This window comes from Grammomys surdaster, unplaced genomic scaffold, assembly GCF_004785775.1.
Source record: "Grammomys surdaster isolate TR1022 unplaced genomic scaffold, NIH_TR_1.0 212, whole genome shotgun sequence".
Lineage (NCBI taxonomy): Eukaryota > Metazoa > Chordata > Mammalia > Rodentia > Muridae > Grammomys > Grammomys surdaster.
Window position 1 is genome coordinate 4,685,640 of NW_021604657.1, and position 17,881 is coordinate 4,703,520.

Here is a 17,881-nt window from a genome sequence, read left to right on the forward strand (position 1 = left end):
TTTCTTTCTGAAATGAAAAGTAGACAACTTAAGCTTTTCCTTAACAATTACTAAATGGCTTGTCATTACATTGTAGCTTATCTTTAATCAGAGCTGTACAATTTGTATTTTGTGTATGTACTTGGTTGACCTTCAGAATAGCCTTGTGAAATGTCTATGTGCTATGAGGAGAAAGATTTTTCTGTTAAGGGATGCTATCTCAGTTGAACTTGAAGGATTAATAGGCCTCTTAAAGGTCACTCAAACTAAAAGAGTTTCCAGAAGAAGGAGTTCTTGCCAAAGGAGGCTTGGGTAGTACATTATCATGTGCTTAGAAACCTACAAGTGCCACAGTCAAGGGAGATAAAAAAAAAAATACAGCAAGTAGGGGGGGTTGTATGGGTCCAGGTCCATGGGAGCCAGAAATGTTCTCTGCTAAGAGGATTTTTGGATTTTGTTTCATTTATTCTATTTTGATTTGATTCAGTTAAAAGGAGATACTACATGATGATTTTAGTCATAAAAGTAATGAACTTTTGTATTTGCAATAATTGTGAGAATGAAAAAAGATTGGAGGTCTTTTGGCCCACAGGCATGAGTTGGATTCCCCAGAACGTAAATAAAAATAGCTGAACTAACTACCTCAGTAAACTAACTACCTCAGGGCTGAATGGCTGGAGAACGAGAGTTCCTAGAGTCTCATGAGCCATCCAGTCCAGTCAATTAGTGAACCCCTGTTTCAGTGAATAACCCCATTTCAAAATACAATATGGTAGAATGAATGAATGAGGTCAATAGTGACTAAGAAAGATACCTGAAGACTTTAGACTCTCTGCATGCCCACATGTGTATATACACACATGCATACACCCACAAACATGTATACATACAACCCACATACCAAAAAAAGAATGAATGAAAAGAACTAATCTCGGACAGCAATGATAGTCTGAACAACGCAGTGCTGTATTGGATGAATTCGAGTCAAAAGATGAGATTCATAGGATTTCAGTGATGATCTGATGAAGAAAGATGTAGATATGCTCATTTATTAAAAGACTTACTTGGTACTGTATCTTTGAAATACACACACAAAAATAACTGTAACTATTCTTTATCAATTTAAGTGAGTTTTCACAGACTGATTAAATAAATTATACTTCAGTCCCTTTTTGTTTCCTCGCTAGGTCCTTCACTTAGGTTTTTCTCCCAGTTTTCTGAATACTTTTATGTCTTAAGTTCCATTTATGCTAGCTTACATATTTTATACAAAAGCACTTCAAATAAACAGTGTCACCATGAGGTCACAGGCCCACAAGCTTTGACTGCTTGTCCTGATGCCATTTCATATATCCACCAGCATTCCCATGCTACTCTTAAGGCTGGTGGGAACATTAAATGGAGTTCTGTACACTTACAAGCTATTCTTGGTTCTGTTTTATTTTAATCTAGAAAAAAGCGAGATAGAAGTTCTAGAATCTTCTCTAAAAAATATAATTTGTCAAGATGCTATGGTACTTTATTCAGTAATCTTGATATTTGAATGACTTCAGCACAGGAATTGTTTCAAGCTCAAGGTAAGCCTAGACTACATAGTCTGTTCCAGGTCTCCCTAGTCTACATAGTAAAACCAAAACAAAAAACAAAAAAAAAAAACCAACTATATATAAATGTTGTTGAGAAGATACTTTCAGTTATTCTGTAGAAATATGTGGTATCTGGGGTGATGAATATGCTAATTATCTTGAGTTTGTCGTTTTACATTGTATATGTATACACATATAGAATAGCATCACTTTGTATCTCATAAATACATCTTTATAATTTGTCACTATGCAGCATAATTTTAAGACTATAATTTGCAAGGAGGAAAAGAAAAATGACTCCTCAATTGTTTCTGGTCGGTTGAGGATTAATCTAGTATCTGTGAAAAACAACAACCTCTTCCTCCTTATAATATCTTCCTGACTAGCATCCCTTATCATCACCCCACGCCACAGTCATCCCAAACATCCAACTTGAAAAAGCTGCCAATTGATTTTCTGATATTGAGGAGTGTTGACATGTAAATGACATTCCTTGGTCAACATATTCAGTCCTGTATCCTTATGAACAGAATATCTCTGGTCTATTCATGGTCACTAGGGACAACTGCATTTACATGAAGGAGGAAACAGCAGCGGACTCCCTCACGTCCAGGAACTCTGGACACTCCTATCTCAAATCTACAATCCCAAAGATAAGACATCTTACCAACTCTGCAGGCTGGTGTTTACTGTCTCCTATATCTGGTCTCCCCCGACCTGTATCTGGACTCTCTCCGACTCCCTGACCTCCCCAGCCCCCCAGAATTCAATAAAAATCATTTAATTTTTAAAACAGCACAGCATATTAGAAGTGTAAAATAGATATAACATTATAAGTGAAGACTAGATTAAGATGCCGTACTTAGGACACCACACAGTGCTGTGGAATTCAATGGAATTATTCCTGAAAATACAACCAATAGCCTGCCTTCTGGGAACAAACAACTGAAGTAAAATCTACAAAGTACACGTGTGCATTTCTTTTTCCCTAAGCACAAGAGCAAAGTAATTTATCTAAAACTGAATGTTGTCATCAGTGGGGCCTCAGGGACTCAATAAGCTGACTGGTCTGGATAAAGCTGAGAAATAGCATCGTGACCCCCTCAGTTAATACAGACTGCAGTGCATTGGCTGTTCTCCAAGGAGCCGCCAGCCCGCCTCAGTGGGGAAAATCGACAAAAGATGGGGCATTACTTTGAATACCCTCCTAGGTGATCTCCTTGGCTAACAAAAGCGACTAATCCAAACCTGACTTCACCCACTGGTCCTTCCAGATAAACTGAAAGAACCCTCCTAGCCCGCGGGGATGCCCTACTGCGCAGTGCGCACTGCGGCCTGGGAGCGCTGGGCGGGCGCCCGCCAGATTCGCTCGGCTCCGCAGCGCGCCTTGTCCGAGCCCCGTTTCCACTGTCACCTACACCTAGCAGAAGAGCTCTGCAAGGAGGAGATGGCCTCTACCTCTGTCCTGGGATTCCCGAGGGTGCGCGATCTGTCTTTGGCACCTTTCTGGAAAGAGCATTCATTCCTGAGCTGGGTAAGGTTAGCTTTGAACCTGCTTAGTGTCATGGCCTGAGACCCTCGCCCAGCTTCTCTGGCCAGATTCTCTCTGCTCCCTCCGCCTTCGTAGCTTCAAAAGCATTCCAAGCTGCTCTCCCTAATTTGGAGCCCAATGCCGCCTGGCAACCGGCTTAGAGCTGGTTGGCCACCAGGGGCGCTCTAGGAATTGCAGTTTCTTTGAATGTACCAAGGTGTGTAAAGACCGTGGGCAAAACGCAGAGCACCGGGATAAAGGAAACACTGGTTTTCATTAGTTCCCCAGACCTTCCTTCCCTAGAAAATGAAGTTCCCACCTGAATGAAACTCTAGAGGGATTTTCGTAAATGCCATCAACCCTGGAAACACAGGGCAGTGCCTGCTAGTGGATACTCCAAAGAAAAATCAGAGAGTGAGCAAAACAGTAAATGGAGAAAGCCGTCAGTTGGGAGCATTTGAGAAGTCGTCCTTGCTTTCCAGGTAGAAAAGCCACCAGCATTTACTAGGCACTACTCTTTGCCAAGTTTTCTAGGCTTTGGCAGGCCAATGGGCAGCGGGGTAGAGCTGGCAGACGAAAGCCATTTAGGGAGGACCTTATGGGTGAGGAAGGTGAAACCCCAAATCTTCAACCTGATCTGAAGGATTATTGGCTACTTTTTCTACAAACCTAACCCTTGCCCAGTACGTATGTGCTTTGTGTATAAAGATGGCTCTTTTCAGCTTTTCGTTGATAAACACCAAGGTTCAGAAACCGAGCCCAGCTCTCTTTAACTCACATTGCTCCTACAAGACCCAGCCACCACCAAGAACTTGGCTCGCATTCTCCAGTCATTCTCTCTGTGGTGCAAGGACTGGTGCTCAGGGCCCGTCTGGAAGCCTTTTCCTGCGATTTCTACAGCTCCCATCATCTTACAGTGTGACAAGAGGTGGCCAAAGGCCATACTAGAACTAAGAGCGGAGGGGAAAACAAGCCCACGTGTTCTTGTCTCCGCTGGCATAGCTTTCAGTCACTTGGCCCCAGAATCTCAGGGCGTGGTGAATGAATACCATCCGCCCCACCTCCTGCCCATCCTGGTGCAGGGGCTAGAGGTAACCGGGCTCCTTTTCCCAATCTCCTTTAGAGTGTCTGCTAAAAACCAGAGCCTAGGAATCTGCAAAAAACTCTGAGCCCTGCATCTGAGCATGCGCCATCGCCAAGCGGCTTTTGGTCACAACTCTCCAGGCTGGGCTGCAGAGCGGCGGGAGGAGGGTGGAGAGAGAAACGAGGGGGCGGGGGGAGTAGAGAGGTGGAGGCTCGCGCGCTTGCGCACGCAGCTCCAGGGACCCTAGGTTTTCTATGGGATTCCCAATCTGCAGCAGAGATTCACCCGAGCGTGTTGCAGCAGCGGCCGCTGGGCTTGCAAGGCGCAATCCGAGAGGGATTTAAGCAGCCCGGAGCTCCTAGAAAAGGAGCGAGCGAGAGAGAGAGAGAGAGAGAGAGAGACCCACTCACAGAGACGGTTTAGCCGTCAGCCTGAATTAAATATATATATTTTTGAAAGAACTGTTGAGTTTTCTCATTTTCCTTAAGTGACGGTGCACAGCGCTATAACTGTAAGTGGAAAATATAATCTTCTTCGTTGCATTTTGCATGTGTAGCGCAGCCGATTGTCAAGAGATGCTTTGGCTATTGTCGCATATTTTGCTTTGCATAGATGCTACTAAATACATGGTGACAGTTGCCTTGGTTAACGTTAGTGGGTCGGAATGTGCTGCTAGTTCATAGGGGACCTTTTGGGATAATGCAGTGGGGGAAGGAGTGTTTATATGCGGCGTGTTCAGAGGACTTAGGCTAGATTTAAGACAGGTGAGACTAGGTGCTTTTTTAGTATAAGACTACAAATAGGTGGATTTCCTTAAACGGACTTAAGTAGCTAATTAAACGATTGTGAAGTTTCCCAGTTGCTGATAAAACTATTGGGCAGTTGCAGTTAAGTACCAACCTGTCATATGTGGGATTGGTGCACCATTTTTTTTTTCGCGGTGGAGAAGCACAAAAGGTGTTTGCTAAGTAAAACTGAGTGGACGAGGCTGGTGTGGGCATCACCATTGGTTGCTATGCAGGATGCTAGTGTTTAAAACCCAAGGAGTTAGGCGCCCAAGTATATTGCTTAGTACTTGGAAAATGCTGTTTTCTTTTTCTTTTCTCTATTCGTCGCAATGATGAATAGTTAAGAAAAAGAAAGCTGCTCTATAGCATCTTTGATTTTGAGCTGTGTCGAGAGTGGCTGGATGAGGACCTAACTAGCTACCTGACACTGCATTCCGCATTCGCATTCCAGAATGCAGGGCTGGGAACTGCACCCCTTGGCATGTTGCATTTGGTAATGTTGCTTTAAAGGAGAAAAGGTCGTTCTGTGTTTTTAACTTAAATTAGGTTGTTCCTAGCTCGGAAAGTGGAAGAGGGGTCTTCACAAGGTCAAACCCTGTTTGGGGAGTAAAAACAGATTACCGAAGAATACCCTCCAGGGTGTGAGAATATGTAAGGGGAGGGGGTAGAGATGCGGGGATGTTTCTCACAGGCAAGGAGAGGGAGAGAGCTCATCTCTGCACGAATGTACTCAGTGAGATGCCAGAGTGGGAATCCATTTTTCCAGAGTTGCCCTCCTGTCCATATTTTGGAGACTAAAATGAGATGGAATTGCTGGTGGGTGTGGAAGGCACAGAGTACACAGTCTGTGAGCCACGTCCCACTTGAAGGCACGAGAAGCCAGGGAGTTTTATTTCTACATATTTTGTTCTTAATTTAAAAGAATTCTAGGCTAAGACAAATTTAAAATGAAACTTGTGCAAACTCATTTTAGCCCATTATCATTTAAAGTGTCTCCATCTGCATGTGGCATGGGGGTGGGGTCTGCATCACTGTAGACCTTACCAGTGTCCTCTCACCAAGACTGGAGGGCTAAATAACCCCAGAGAAGTGCTGCACTGAAACAGATTGGCAGAATGGTCTGAGGCAGACAAGAGAAGAGGGGCTGCTGTGTACTGGATTTCCACAGAAAAGTCAATCTGATCTCTGGGATGAAAATAAATAAATGTGCCCCTAATCAGGAGAAAAAAATAAAAAACAGTTTGCACATCTTTTGATGGTTTGATCGGTCCAGCCATTTTCAACCCCTCAAAAAAAAAAGTGTGATTTATTTCAATGCATACAATTTGGGATAGAAAATTCGAGAATAGCCTCTCCCTGGAAATCCAAAGCCTTTCCTCTTCCTTACGCCAGGGCAGAAAGACCAATCGTGGTCACATTTGAGCCATACCCCGTTGCCATCACTGAGTTGGCATCGGTTCGGTGACCGGTGTATATGTTGCCCTGCATTGATAAATAGGCAGCAGAGGAAATGGGGGAGTCACATATTAGAGATCGTTGATGCTGGGTCTTAGATTCTCTGGCTCCTGGACTGACAGGTATAGAGGCTCACATAACACAGAGTCCTTTATACAGCATCTATTCTAAAGCTCTTGTCTTACAGATTTGGAAATGAGGCCCAGAGCCATGCAACTAGATAAAAAAAAAAAAACAATTAACTTCTGGTCTATGGGACAATTAAAAAGTCACGTTAAGTGCAAATATTTTCTTCTCCTCGCAGTGTTCAGCATCCTCAGCGATACTGCTGTAGTCTTCAGATATATATGCCTTATGTTTTGCATATGGTGTGAGATGGTCTTCCTGGGTGAGGAGGGGCTTTTACACTCTCCTTTGCCTCTTTCCTATCGCCCCTCACCTCTAATAAAAACCACCTCATTGGGTTATGTTTGTTTTCTTTATAATTTTTAGTCTGCTCTCCCTGGTGTCCTGTGCATCTCAATCAATTTATTTAAGACCTTTAGTGTTTCTGGGAGTCATCAGCAAACCAGAGGCAAGGGTAGTTCCTGTATGAAACCTGCCTGGATCCACTCCCAGAATCCCTCGGGGGCTCCAGGCTACAGAGATACTGCAGGTGCCATCCCCACCCCTCTGCCAGTCTAGCCTCCTCCCAAGCTGCTGCAGCTGCAGGAATGAGGATGCTGTGGAGCAAAGAAGCTGCAGGATAAACATACAGTGGACTCTGCCAACTCCCCCGGCTCCTGGAAGACAGAAGCCAAATCAAAGATGTGCATCTCCAGGCTGTATGGAAATCCTCCAGGGGAAGTCACCTGCAGTGGGGTGGGGCAGAAAGGCTATTGGGAGAATGCTTGGTGGGGTTAGAGAGGAGGGTAATGAGGCTTCACGATGCCTTTGGAGCTTTTCAAGCATACATACGCACACAGCTTTTCTTTCGGGTGATGTGTTCTTCTTTCTTCTTGCACAGCTTTCTTCACTTGTCAGCTGAACTACAGCTATGGCACCTATATGGCCCGCTTCTTCCCTTTCCCCTGCCTTTTCTCGTCTTTTCCTTATCCTTTGCTTTCTCACCCCCCCCAATTTTCTCATTTTTTTCTTTTCATCCATAAAAATATTTCTAGAGTGCCTACACACAGTTCCATGTCGTTAAAAGATAATCTTGGCCCTCCTGTTCTTTCTCCAAAAATATAATCTCTCAGACACTCGGGAAGACAGCTACAGCCAGCACAAATGTCCCCAGGAGGCAATGCCAGCTATTCCTATTCCCCAAATGATGAAGCATGGGGGTAGGGCTATGCAGTATAGAGCAGGGCAGAGGAAGGCCTTGGTGGTGCTTTTCCATTCACAAAAGGAGCAAAACAATCTTAGGTATTGTTTAATCTGAGGTAGCAAGGGTTTCTAGAATATGCACCAATTGACAGCATAATGTTACCCCTCCCTTCCTGATAAACATCTTCTAAAAGGGAATGAATGACCTCTGTCTTGGATGTGTTCTGTTCATTAATAAATATATATATATATATATATATATATATATATATATATATATATATGTTTTCAGTTAATTAGTTGTGATGTTGCAGTTTTGTCCCAGGCTGTTCTGGATACCAGGTAGCCTTAATAGAGACCCAGAGACTTGTGGCCGCTGAGGGTCTTGCTTTAGTTGGTTATATGTGAGCATGTTCTGTAATTGAAGAATATGCCCAGGAATATTAATATCCTTTCTGTACAGGATTTTCTGTATAGAATAGCATGATCAGAAGGGTTGTGTTTAGTGGAACTGCATACACATGTAGATTCTGAACAGCTCAGAGGGACTCCCAAAGGAGTTTTGCAGGATGGCTTACAGCATCAATATCAGTAGCAAATGTGTAATTTCTTATTGCTAATCCCAGTATGTTATTGTAATTCCAAACGGTCATTTTCATTGTACAGAGTGGTTTCTGTGCACCTCAGATTTGTGATTATTGGAATGTAAGACGATTGTTTTTATAGAGAGAATTGAATTCATTGGGGCTTAGGAGTGGTTCAGTTGGTGAAGTCTTTGCATGCAAATACGACACTCCACATTCAAACCCTAATACCTGCATGAAACCCTGGGTATAATGGTATATGCTTATAATCTCAGTACTGGGGTAGCAGAGACAGGCTGCTCCTTGCAGCTCACTGACTTACTGTCTTGGCCTAATAAGAGAGCATCAGATCCCAGTGAGAGGCTCTATCTCAAAAACAAAAACAAACAACAAAAACAACAAAAACCAAGGTAGATCCAGTTCGATTTATGGCTTCCAAGACTTCCATAAATATGAGCACAGACATATACACTCACACATGCATGCATACAGACATAGAAGGGAACACATTCGACAAATCTAAGGTTTAAATAGACATTGTCTATCTCAGCTATATATAATAGGTATATCACTAATTCTAAAAAAAAAAACTGTAATGCGGATGAACAATTGCTGTTTCTATCTCCCTCATAGTTATCTAGTCCATTCCTCCAACATAAATAATGTCGATGGTATTTAAGGAAAATTATAACCTTTAAGACTTTATAAACAGTATGAAATCATGGTTTTAGCAAGCTTTATAGTATTTCTACAATATCTACATATATTTCATACCAGAAAGTCTAATATCTGTTAATTAAATATTTGCTTGTAACTTTCACTTAAAGTAAGTAAATAATTTCTATAAAGGCCATACAGAATTAAGACTAATTCTGTTTTAAGTATCTTTGAGGGAACTGGGGAGATGATTCAGTTGGTAAAGTGCCTGCTGCAGAAGCGTAAGACCCGAGTTGAATCCTTAGCACCCATATGAAAGCCAGGTAGAGTAGTGTACATCCGTCACCTTAGCAATGATGAGGGCAGAGACAGGCAGATCTCTGAAGCTGACTGACCAGCAAGCTTAGTCAGTGAACTCTGGGATCAGTGAATGGTCCTGTCTCAAAAAAGAAGGTGGAGGGCAATAGAGGAAGACATTCAATGTCAACATGATATCCACATGCACATGTGCTCCTAAACACATGTACCTTCACGTGCATAACACATGAACACAGACAGGAAGATAAGCATCACACACATGCACACACACACACACACACACACACACACATAATTTAATACATTTTTACTAAAATTAAATACTATATACTAAAGAATACAATTTACTTTTAGTAAATATGTAAAATATTACATCAGTTTATTTTTTTAAGTAGAATGCTGGGCTAGAGAGACTGCTCAGTCATTAAAAGCTAGGCTCCCAACTGAAAGGACAAGAGTAACATGCCAGTCCACTCTTTTATTGATGTTTCTTTTATTGAAAATGGTTTTTTTTTCTCACACAGTATATTCCTAATTACAGTTTCCCCTCCCTCTACATCTCCCAATTCCTCTCCCCTTCCCTTCCCATCTGGATCAATGCCATTTATGGCTCTCATTAGAAAACAAACAAGTTTCTAAGGGATACCAATAAAATATAATAAAATAGTATAAAAACTGCTTATTAATAAGCAGAAAGATTATTTGTTTATATACTAGACTTGACATTGACAAGTTATCAAGGAAAGATAAACCTAGACAATAAAAGCTATGCACTGCATTTATTTAGATTGTGGTATTTGAAGCTACCAAATTATGTTAGTGTGTTCCCACTGTGAAGGGACTACAACATTGCATTTCCCATTTATGGTTTGTTTCTAATGATGGCTTTGCTTTCCTGGTTCGATTCATTGAGAACTTTACTAGGTGAAGGATCTTGATGATGCATTAAAAACTACTTAATGAATGAACCAAAAAATGGAATAGCAAATTACTTGAGAATCTTCAAGGAGATTTGATGCTTTAATAAGGGGCCTGTGAATACATTACACAGATGCTCTATAATCGTGAGCTCCCTTAATGCACACAAACCAGGTAAGTTTCTTTTTCTGGGTGTCTCCATTGCCTTGCATCAGTACCAACCTTACAGAGATGATCTAATATGTAACCACCGATTGTTTACTTTTGATAAAGCATATAATAATGACCATCATTTCCCATGACTTGTTGAATAATGTCTGGGTGAACATTTTACACTGTTTTGTTCAAATTACAATTAAGACCTAGAGTGCTCTCGTCTACCAAGTAGCTCTCGATCTCAAGATAGATAATACAATAATTGCTAGCCTTTTTAAAAATAGAAATTGGGTCTCTTTTAATTAAAGATATTTCATCTTAAAGCCAGACGGTGGTGGTACACACCTTTAATTCTAGCCCTCAGGGGGCAAAGGTAGATGGATCACTGAGTTTCAGACCAGTCTGGTCTACAGAGTTCCAAGACAGTCAGAGCTATACAGATAAATCTTGTCTAGAAAAAAAAACTAATTATTTTTTAAACTATTTCTTATGAAATACAATGTTAACAGATCAGTTGAAAATATTACCAGTTATTATAAGCCCATAAACAAAACTTTATTTTTCTCAATTATTGCTCATGGAAGTACCTTCCTGAAAGTAGAAGCTACTTCTGTTTACTCACTATGCCTTAGGCTCTGAAAAACCCAAAATTTTTAAAGAGCTGGGTGTAAATAGATTCTTTTTTCTACATTGTTAACAGGTTGAATGCATTTCAAAATCTAGGTAAAATTTCATTAAGTCAAAAATAAGACTCTTATATTTATATTGTTTTGTATGTTGGAATGATTTTTAAAGTTGGTGGTTTCTTAAACAGTAGGCTTTCTGCTACAGGATTCTCTGGTGTTTTAGATTTGGCACTAGTTGTATTAATTTGTTGCATGTATATGCTTGTTTCTGATTTCTTGAGATCCAGTATTTAAATTATAAGTGAAATACCCCAAGGATGACTAATCAAGCATTATTAATAGTGTTGAAATGCTTATTAATGTAATATTTTATTTTTAAGCATCATCTGGTATTGTTCACATCTGACTCTTCAGTGGAAACTTCTGCTTGTTGAAATTTAATTATGTTTGTGGAGGTCATGAAAAACTTAGCTCATTTCAAAATTTCAAATCTTTCTGTAATTTTTACATAAAGAGTTTGATGTTTGTTTTCTTTCTCACGTAGGAAATTTTATGAAAAGCTAAAATGTGAAATCAGTTTAATTTGCTGATATAAAATTGTTAGTTTTTCCTTAAAGGATCATGTAAGTACTCAGATCTCCACGGTAGATGAAAACCAACCATTTAATCATCCATCAGTTTAGGCAGTTTTGGGGAAACTCCTCACTAATACTTTACTTGGCTTTAAAAAATGACAAGAAATATAATCAAAAATATTCAAGAGGGTATGGTAGCCCAAGCATATAATCTCAACAACTTGAGAAACTAAGGAAGAAAGGCCACAAGCTCAAAGCCTGGAGATGGCTCAGGAAAGTACTTGTTATATAAAATAGAGAGGAATTTAGGAACACACCAACATCAACCTCTGGATCACACACACACACACATATACACACACAATCACAGAAACACACATGTGTCAGCATACATCCATGAACACATTCAGACACATACACACACAAACACACACACACATACACACACACACACACAACCTCATGTGGCTACAGAATACAATCAGAGCCAGCTTAAACAACCTAGTAGGTCTTTGTCTCAAAATATAATAAAAGAAAATTTTCAAGCCAGATGCAGCCAGATGAAGCCCAATATTTTATTGGGTCTATGACCTTCTATCGATTAGTTAATCTCTTGGACTCATTTTCTGTAGTAATTTACAGCCCTCTTGAATACAAAATAGCCCATGTATATAACAGAAGGGCTCATTGCTGAAAATATGTAACCAATGATAGATACCCTTTGAAAGCATCCTTTTCATTGAGAATCAATGCAATTTTGGTCACCATAGCAACATTTAGTTAACTGTAGAACATCCTCAAATAAGATACTGTGACGACCCTCAAGAGTCATACCTAGTAGAAAAGAAGACAGACGAAGTTCAGTAAGTCAAGTGAAACAAGAAGCTGGCATAGTCCAGCCATGAGAACATACACCTGTAACACAGTATGTGGGAAATGGAGATATGAGGCTTAGTAGCTCAAGGCCAGCCTGGGCTACATGACATACTGTCTTTAAAAGAAAGAAAGAAAGAACAAAATTGATTTCGAGGCATAGGAGGAGAATCTCAGAAAGAAATGCCATTATGAAAACCTCAAAGCCCCAGTTTCTCTCAGTCCTTCTTTAGATGCACCCTCTTTATTTCCTCTTCATCACCCCACTATATAATTCCTATATATAGCTGAGAACTGCAAAGACAGCATCATTTGTTTCCTTACTGAATGCATTTGAAGTTCATCTATGGATTATTATTCTATGTAGGTAAATAACCTGGCCTCCCTCACCATCCTAGACTGAATTTAGTAAAAACAGCTCAGGAGCCCTGCCTTGTGAAAGGATTAAATGGTATACTCCAATACTGCTATCCTTCACTACCTTCTGAAACACACCCTCCACACCCACCCCATTACTCCAACTCACCCCATGACTAATCTTTCAACCTATATCTGTAGGAGGAGACGTTTAGATTCTACTCTTTCATTCTTTTCTCTCAGGGCTTTTACAGTTTAAAAGAAAATCCACGCAGCTTTTTCCTATTAAACCAAAAACCTATTTGCATATTTTCTACACACACACACACACACACACACACACACACACACACACCATAACCTTACTGTTTTTAACAGTTCTAAGAGCTGCTTCCCCTTTCTTCTAATTCTTCCTCTATTTACTGGGGCATTTAAGTGATTTCTAGCCTGCAGACACAAGGAACATCTTTTTCTCCCTTGAGGTTGACAAATGTTGGTCCTTCCTTTCGAGGCTTCCATACATAGTACAAGAAGTACAAGATGAGTATGAAGTGGATTTCTGGTTCCAATCTTTTGTGTTGACTTTCTTACTTTAAAAAAAAAAAAACCAGAGGATTTAAAATTATCTTATAAGAGTGCTGAGGTCAACCCTACAAATGTCCGTATAGCAACTGCAATAGTTAGCACCTAGTAAACAATCCCTCCCCGTGCAGACCTTTGCCCCCATCTCTCTCCTTCCTGCCCACCTTCTCAGTCTGAATTTCATTATTTCTCCCACTCTCACATAGGTGTGTTCTGCTGTATTTTTTCAAGTATGTTTGACCTACTGAGCCCGGCTGAGAGCAAAATTATAGTTAACACATACAAGTGCCAGGTAGTGTCATGAGTGCAACGTTAGGAAAACCGTGCTAACACAACTAGTGTCCTAGCTTAAAGCTGTGTTTTTGCATCCATTTGGGAAAAGAAAAATCTCTTTTATTAAGGCATATTTTGTACTACAGACTCCAAAGTTTCAGGAGAGTAACATTCAACTGATGCCAGTCATCTCCCACTCCAGTGGCACGCTGGTGTATTTAGTAGTATCTTGTCTTTCTTCGTGGTTTCTTCCAAGGTGCCTCTCACACCCGTACAACACTGCAGAAAGCACCATACTTCACGCCCTGTGCCAGGTCTGTCTCAGTCGCTTGCATATGCTTTGTCCATCAAGGAAATGCCTATGAAATAATATCAAGAAAATGGCATAAATGAAGGCCATAATGATGCATGCAGAATAGGTCACAGAGAAACATACACACATAGAGGTAGGTTAACACATACACACATGATACACCAGCAGTATCTCCACTGCAGATTATTTACTAAATTTTTAAGCAAAACAAATTTTAGAGAAGGGGCTGAAGAGGTATCTATTAAGACAACTTACTGCACTTGTAGGAGATTCAGGTTTAGTTCACATGGTAATTCACAATTGCCCATAGCCACTCCATCTCCAAGGGATCTATTCCCCTCTTCTGACCCCAATGGGCACTAAGCATGAACATGGTACACATACATACATACATTCAGGCAGCACTTACATGCATAAAATAAAAATCAGTAAATATTAAAAGCTATTTTAGAGCAATTGATATATAACAAATCAGTGCTTGTAAGAATCCCATTAAGATGGTGTCTATTTGAAAGGTTCCCATTTTGCGTAGTTGGAAGTGGCGATGAAAAGCTGGTAGTAAGGACATAATAGACTTAATTCTTGAGGATACTTTTTCAAAACTTTGATGGTTACTTTTCCTCGAAGACTTCTCTAGAAAAATTTCTGGAGAAGAAATGATCTACTGCAATCCATACCTACTCACAGTTCAAATTTTTATATTAATCATAAGTGTATTTGGTCCTGTGATCAAGGCCACTGTGTCTACTAAGCTTTGTGGAACTATATTTCTAAGGCTGTTTGCAAAGGGATCTTAGATTAGAATGTGCTTATTAACTTTTTGTTTTGTTTCTGAAGAACTCAGCCAGGAAACTTGCTTTATTGAGACCAGAAGGTGAACTATGGGGTAAAGATAGCATTGGGTCAGGACTAATTACAGGACTAATTAGAAATGTCTTTCGGATGTGAAAGCTATACTCTGGGCACCACAGGGTGCAGCCTTGGAAAAGTAACTTCACTTCTCTGAATTTTAATTTCACCCAGTGAAGAATTTGACCCAGCCTGATTAATTAGGGATTAGTGAGAGATGGATACATTTGTGAATATACTCTACACATTGTACCCTGTGAAGAAAAGGAAATTATTATTATCACTTGGCTTTAGAATCTTAGTTTAACCTTGGTTTTTTAAAAGGTAACTCAAGAATCAAGACACTGATCTTGTGGAAAATTCTACATGGAGATTATATCTGCTAAAAATCAGTCTTTCTTTCCCCTGTCCACCCCAACTGCAGGTCCATAGATAGACTACATAGTATATATACATAGTATATGGACATATATGTATATGTATGTGTATGTGTATGTGTATGTGTATGTGTATGTGTATGTATATGTATATACATAGATGAATGTCACATAGCTTCAACCAGGCCTTCCTCTTTTTGATTTTGTTTTGGTCTTGTTTGTTTGTTTGTTTGTTTGTTTTATGCCTTTGAATGAAATAGCAGGCCTGGTGGCATAAAACTTTAATCCAGCACTCACAGGCAGAGTCAAGTGGATCTCTGAGTTCAAGGCTAATCTGATCTACAGAGGGAGTTCCAGCCATGGCTACGCAGAGAAACCTAAGGAAGGAAGGAAGAAAAGAGAGAGAGAGAGAGAGAGAAAAGAAGGAAGGAAGGAGAAATCCACTCTGAGAATCCTGTGCCCTCTTCTGACCTCCACAGGAATGAAGCACACACATAGCACAGAAATACATGAAGACAAAACATTCATACATGTCTGAAGAAGAAAGACTAATTAAAAGTTGACAGGAAACCCTAACTACCAAATGTTTAAGAAGTATCTACATTATCTCTATGAGATTTCCTATATGGCTGAAAAACCTGAGTCCACAATCATGTCCTACCTAGTAGGAGCCTCTTCTTATAGAGAGGCTTTTGTGGGAAGAAAGGCAGCCGTGTTTCATGCCCACAGGCTAGTTCTACTAGGGTCTATTTAGAAATAGGATTTTCAGCCCACTGAGGTAAGAGGCTTAAAGCTCACATTGCTCGTTCTTCTCTTGAATTTAGCATGTAAATATGAACATAAACCATACAAGGACACCATGGCTTCCAAAAGAAACAAAAAGCCCCATAGATGCCCACACCCACAGAGAATCTGTTGTAGTCCAGCTCTGTGCCTCCTAATGCAGTCAGGACATGTTTCTTTTGAGGACAATGGAAATTGCTGCTCCTGAGCTATCTACAGCACCAATAATCAAAATTTAATCCTTTCTTAGGAACCCTAGTCTAGGCTTGCTAGCCAAAAGCATCTCTGTCTACTCTTGGTAGAGCTGGGCACATGCTATAATCACTGTGCTTATAGCTTTTCTCCTACAAAATTGGAAAATACTAGAGAAAAGAAACTACATCTGATAAGCACCTGGCTCCTTTAGGTGACATGTCACCAGACATCAGTAGAATAGGAGTTATTAGTAAATTGATTATGCATTGCCCCTCATTCAGGTGTGTGTTATTCCTTAAACATCTCAGAACAGTAAGAAATAGCATGGATCTGACTCTAAGGACACTAATGTCCAGGATGCTATGGAACTACTCGCTTAAGGTCTTGCCTGTTTCCTGTGTCAGCCTCTTCCCTCACCTCCTGTCCAGAACAAGTGGCAGAAGAGAGCAAGGCCCATTTCTATTTCTTCTTCATGACTATATCAAAACTGGTTGGGAGGCAGATGTGGTGGTGCACACCTTTAAAGCACACACGATAGTGCACACCTGTCAGGAGTCAGAGACAGAAAGACTCTGCTAAATACTGCCTCATCTATATAGTGAATTCAAGGCCAGCTGGAACTACAGAATGAGACAGTGTCTCAGAAAACCAAAAACAAATAAAATTATGCCAAAAATTAAAAAAAAGAAAAGAAACCAAACTGGATACAAAGCAGAAATTTATGTCTCAAGGATTAGTATAACTTTAGTAAGTTTGTAATTTCTAGAAACAACCACTTTTCTGATACCTCCAAAGTAACCTGAAAAGTCCTAGATCAGGAGCCAACAAGATGGCTAGTGGATGAAGGCACTCACTGCTAAACCTGATAACCTGAGTTCAATCCCCATGGCCCTTCCCCAATACACATATATGTACAAAATTGTAATGAAAAACATTTTAATATAAATACAGACTAGTCCAAAATACTACCATAGGATAGGAAAGGAAAACCTGGTAGGACATGTTTGAAACGATAATGAAAGAGTAAAAGTACATAGCAAACCCATTATATAAACTGGTTTTGGCTTTAAGGAATAAGACAAAATGGTGTATGATTCATAGGACATAACAACATGGCCAGAATTGCTGTTTGGATATTAAAAGCTGCCATGTGAACTGGAATGGGTAATCATCAGAGGAAAAAAACCCAGACTGAGGTTACCTAGAACACAGGGTAAACTTAGAAAATTAACTTTCTTCCTAAGAGGTGTTGGTAAAAGACAGTGCACATAGAAGGTTTCTATCATTCATTGTTGGCTGTGAGCCATGACCAATTCATGTGACTATTGGAAGCTTTCCTTGGGCCACATTTGGAGAGAAATGAAATCAGAAGTCATTTGTACCTTGTAATATTAGTCAGCTATTTTGTAAAGAACTTATCTTGTGCCAGCAATTGTGCTGAGTATTTCTATTTCTGCACATGGCTTCCTTGATTCTACCCCTACAGATCTATCACGTAAGTATTTTAAGGTAAGCTTCATTCTATAACTGAGAAAGTGTGTCTCATGAAGAAAACACGTTGTCTAGGTTGACATACCTACTCAATGGAAGACTTATTCAAACCCAAGGCCCTCTCTCTATCCAATCCCCAATCATACAACAGAGGTATTTTTTTTATTATGTTGAAAGTATACATAGTAACAGAAAATGATATTAAAAATCTCCATGTGCCCTT

At 40.2% G+C, this 17,881-nt stretch overlaps 1 protein-coding gene across 1 annotated transcript in view; it reads left to right on the forward strand.

The window, feature by feature from the left end:
* Positions 1 to 4,374: 4,374 nt before the first annotated feature.
* The window catches only part of Vsnl1 (visinin like 1), a 119,818-nt gene continuing 106,311 nt past the window's right edge, over positions 4,375 to 17,881 (forward strand). The window contains exon 1 of the mRNA XM_028772233.1: positions 4,375 to 4,691. The gene's annotated coding sequence lies outside the window, so the exon portion shown is untranslated. The remainder of the gene's footprint in view (positions 4,692 to 17,881) is intronic.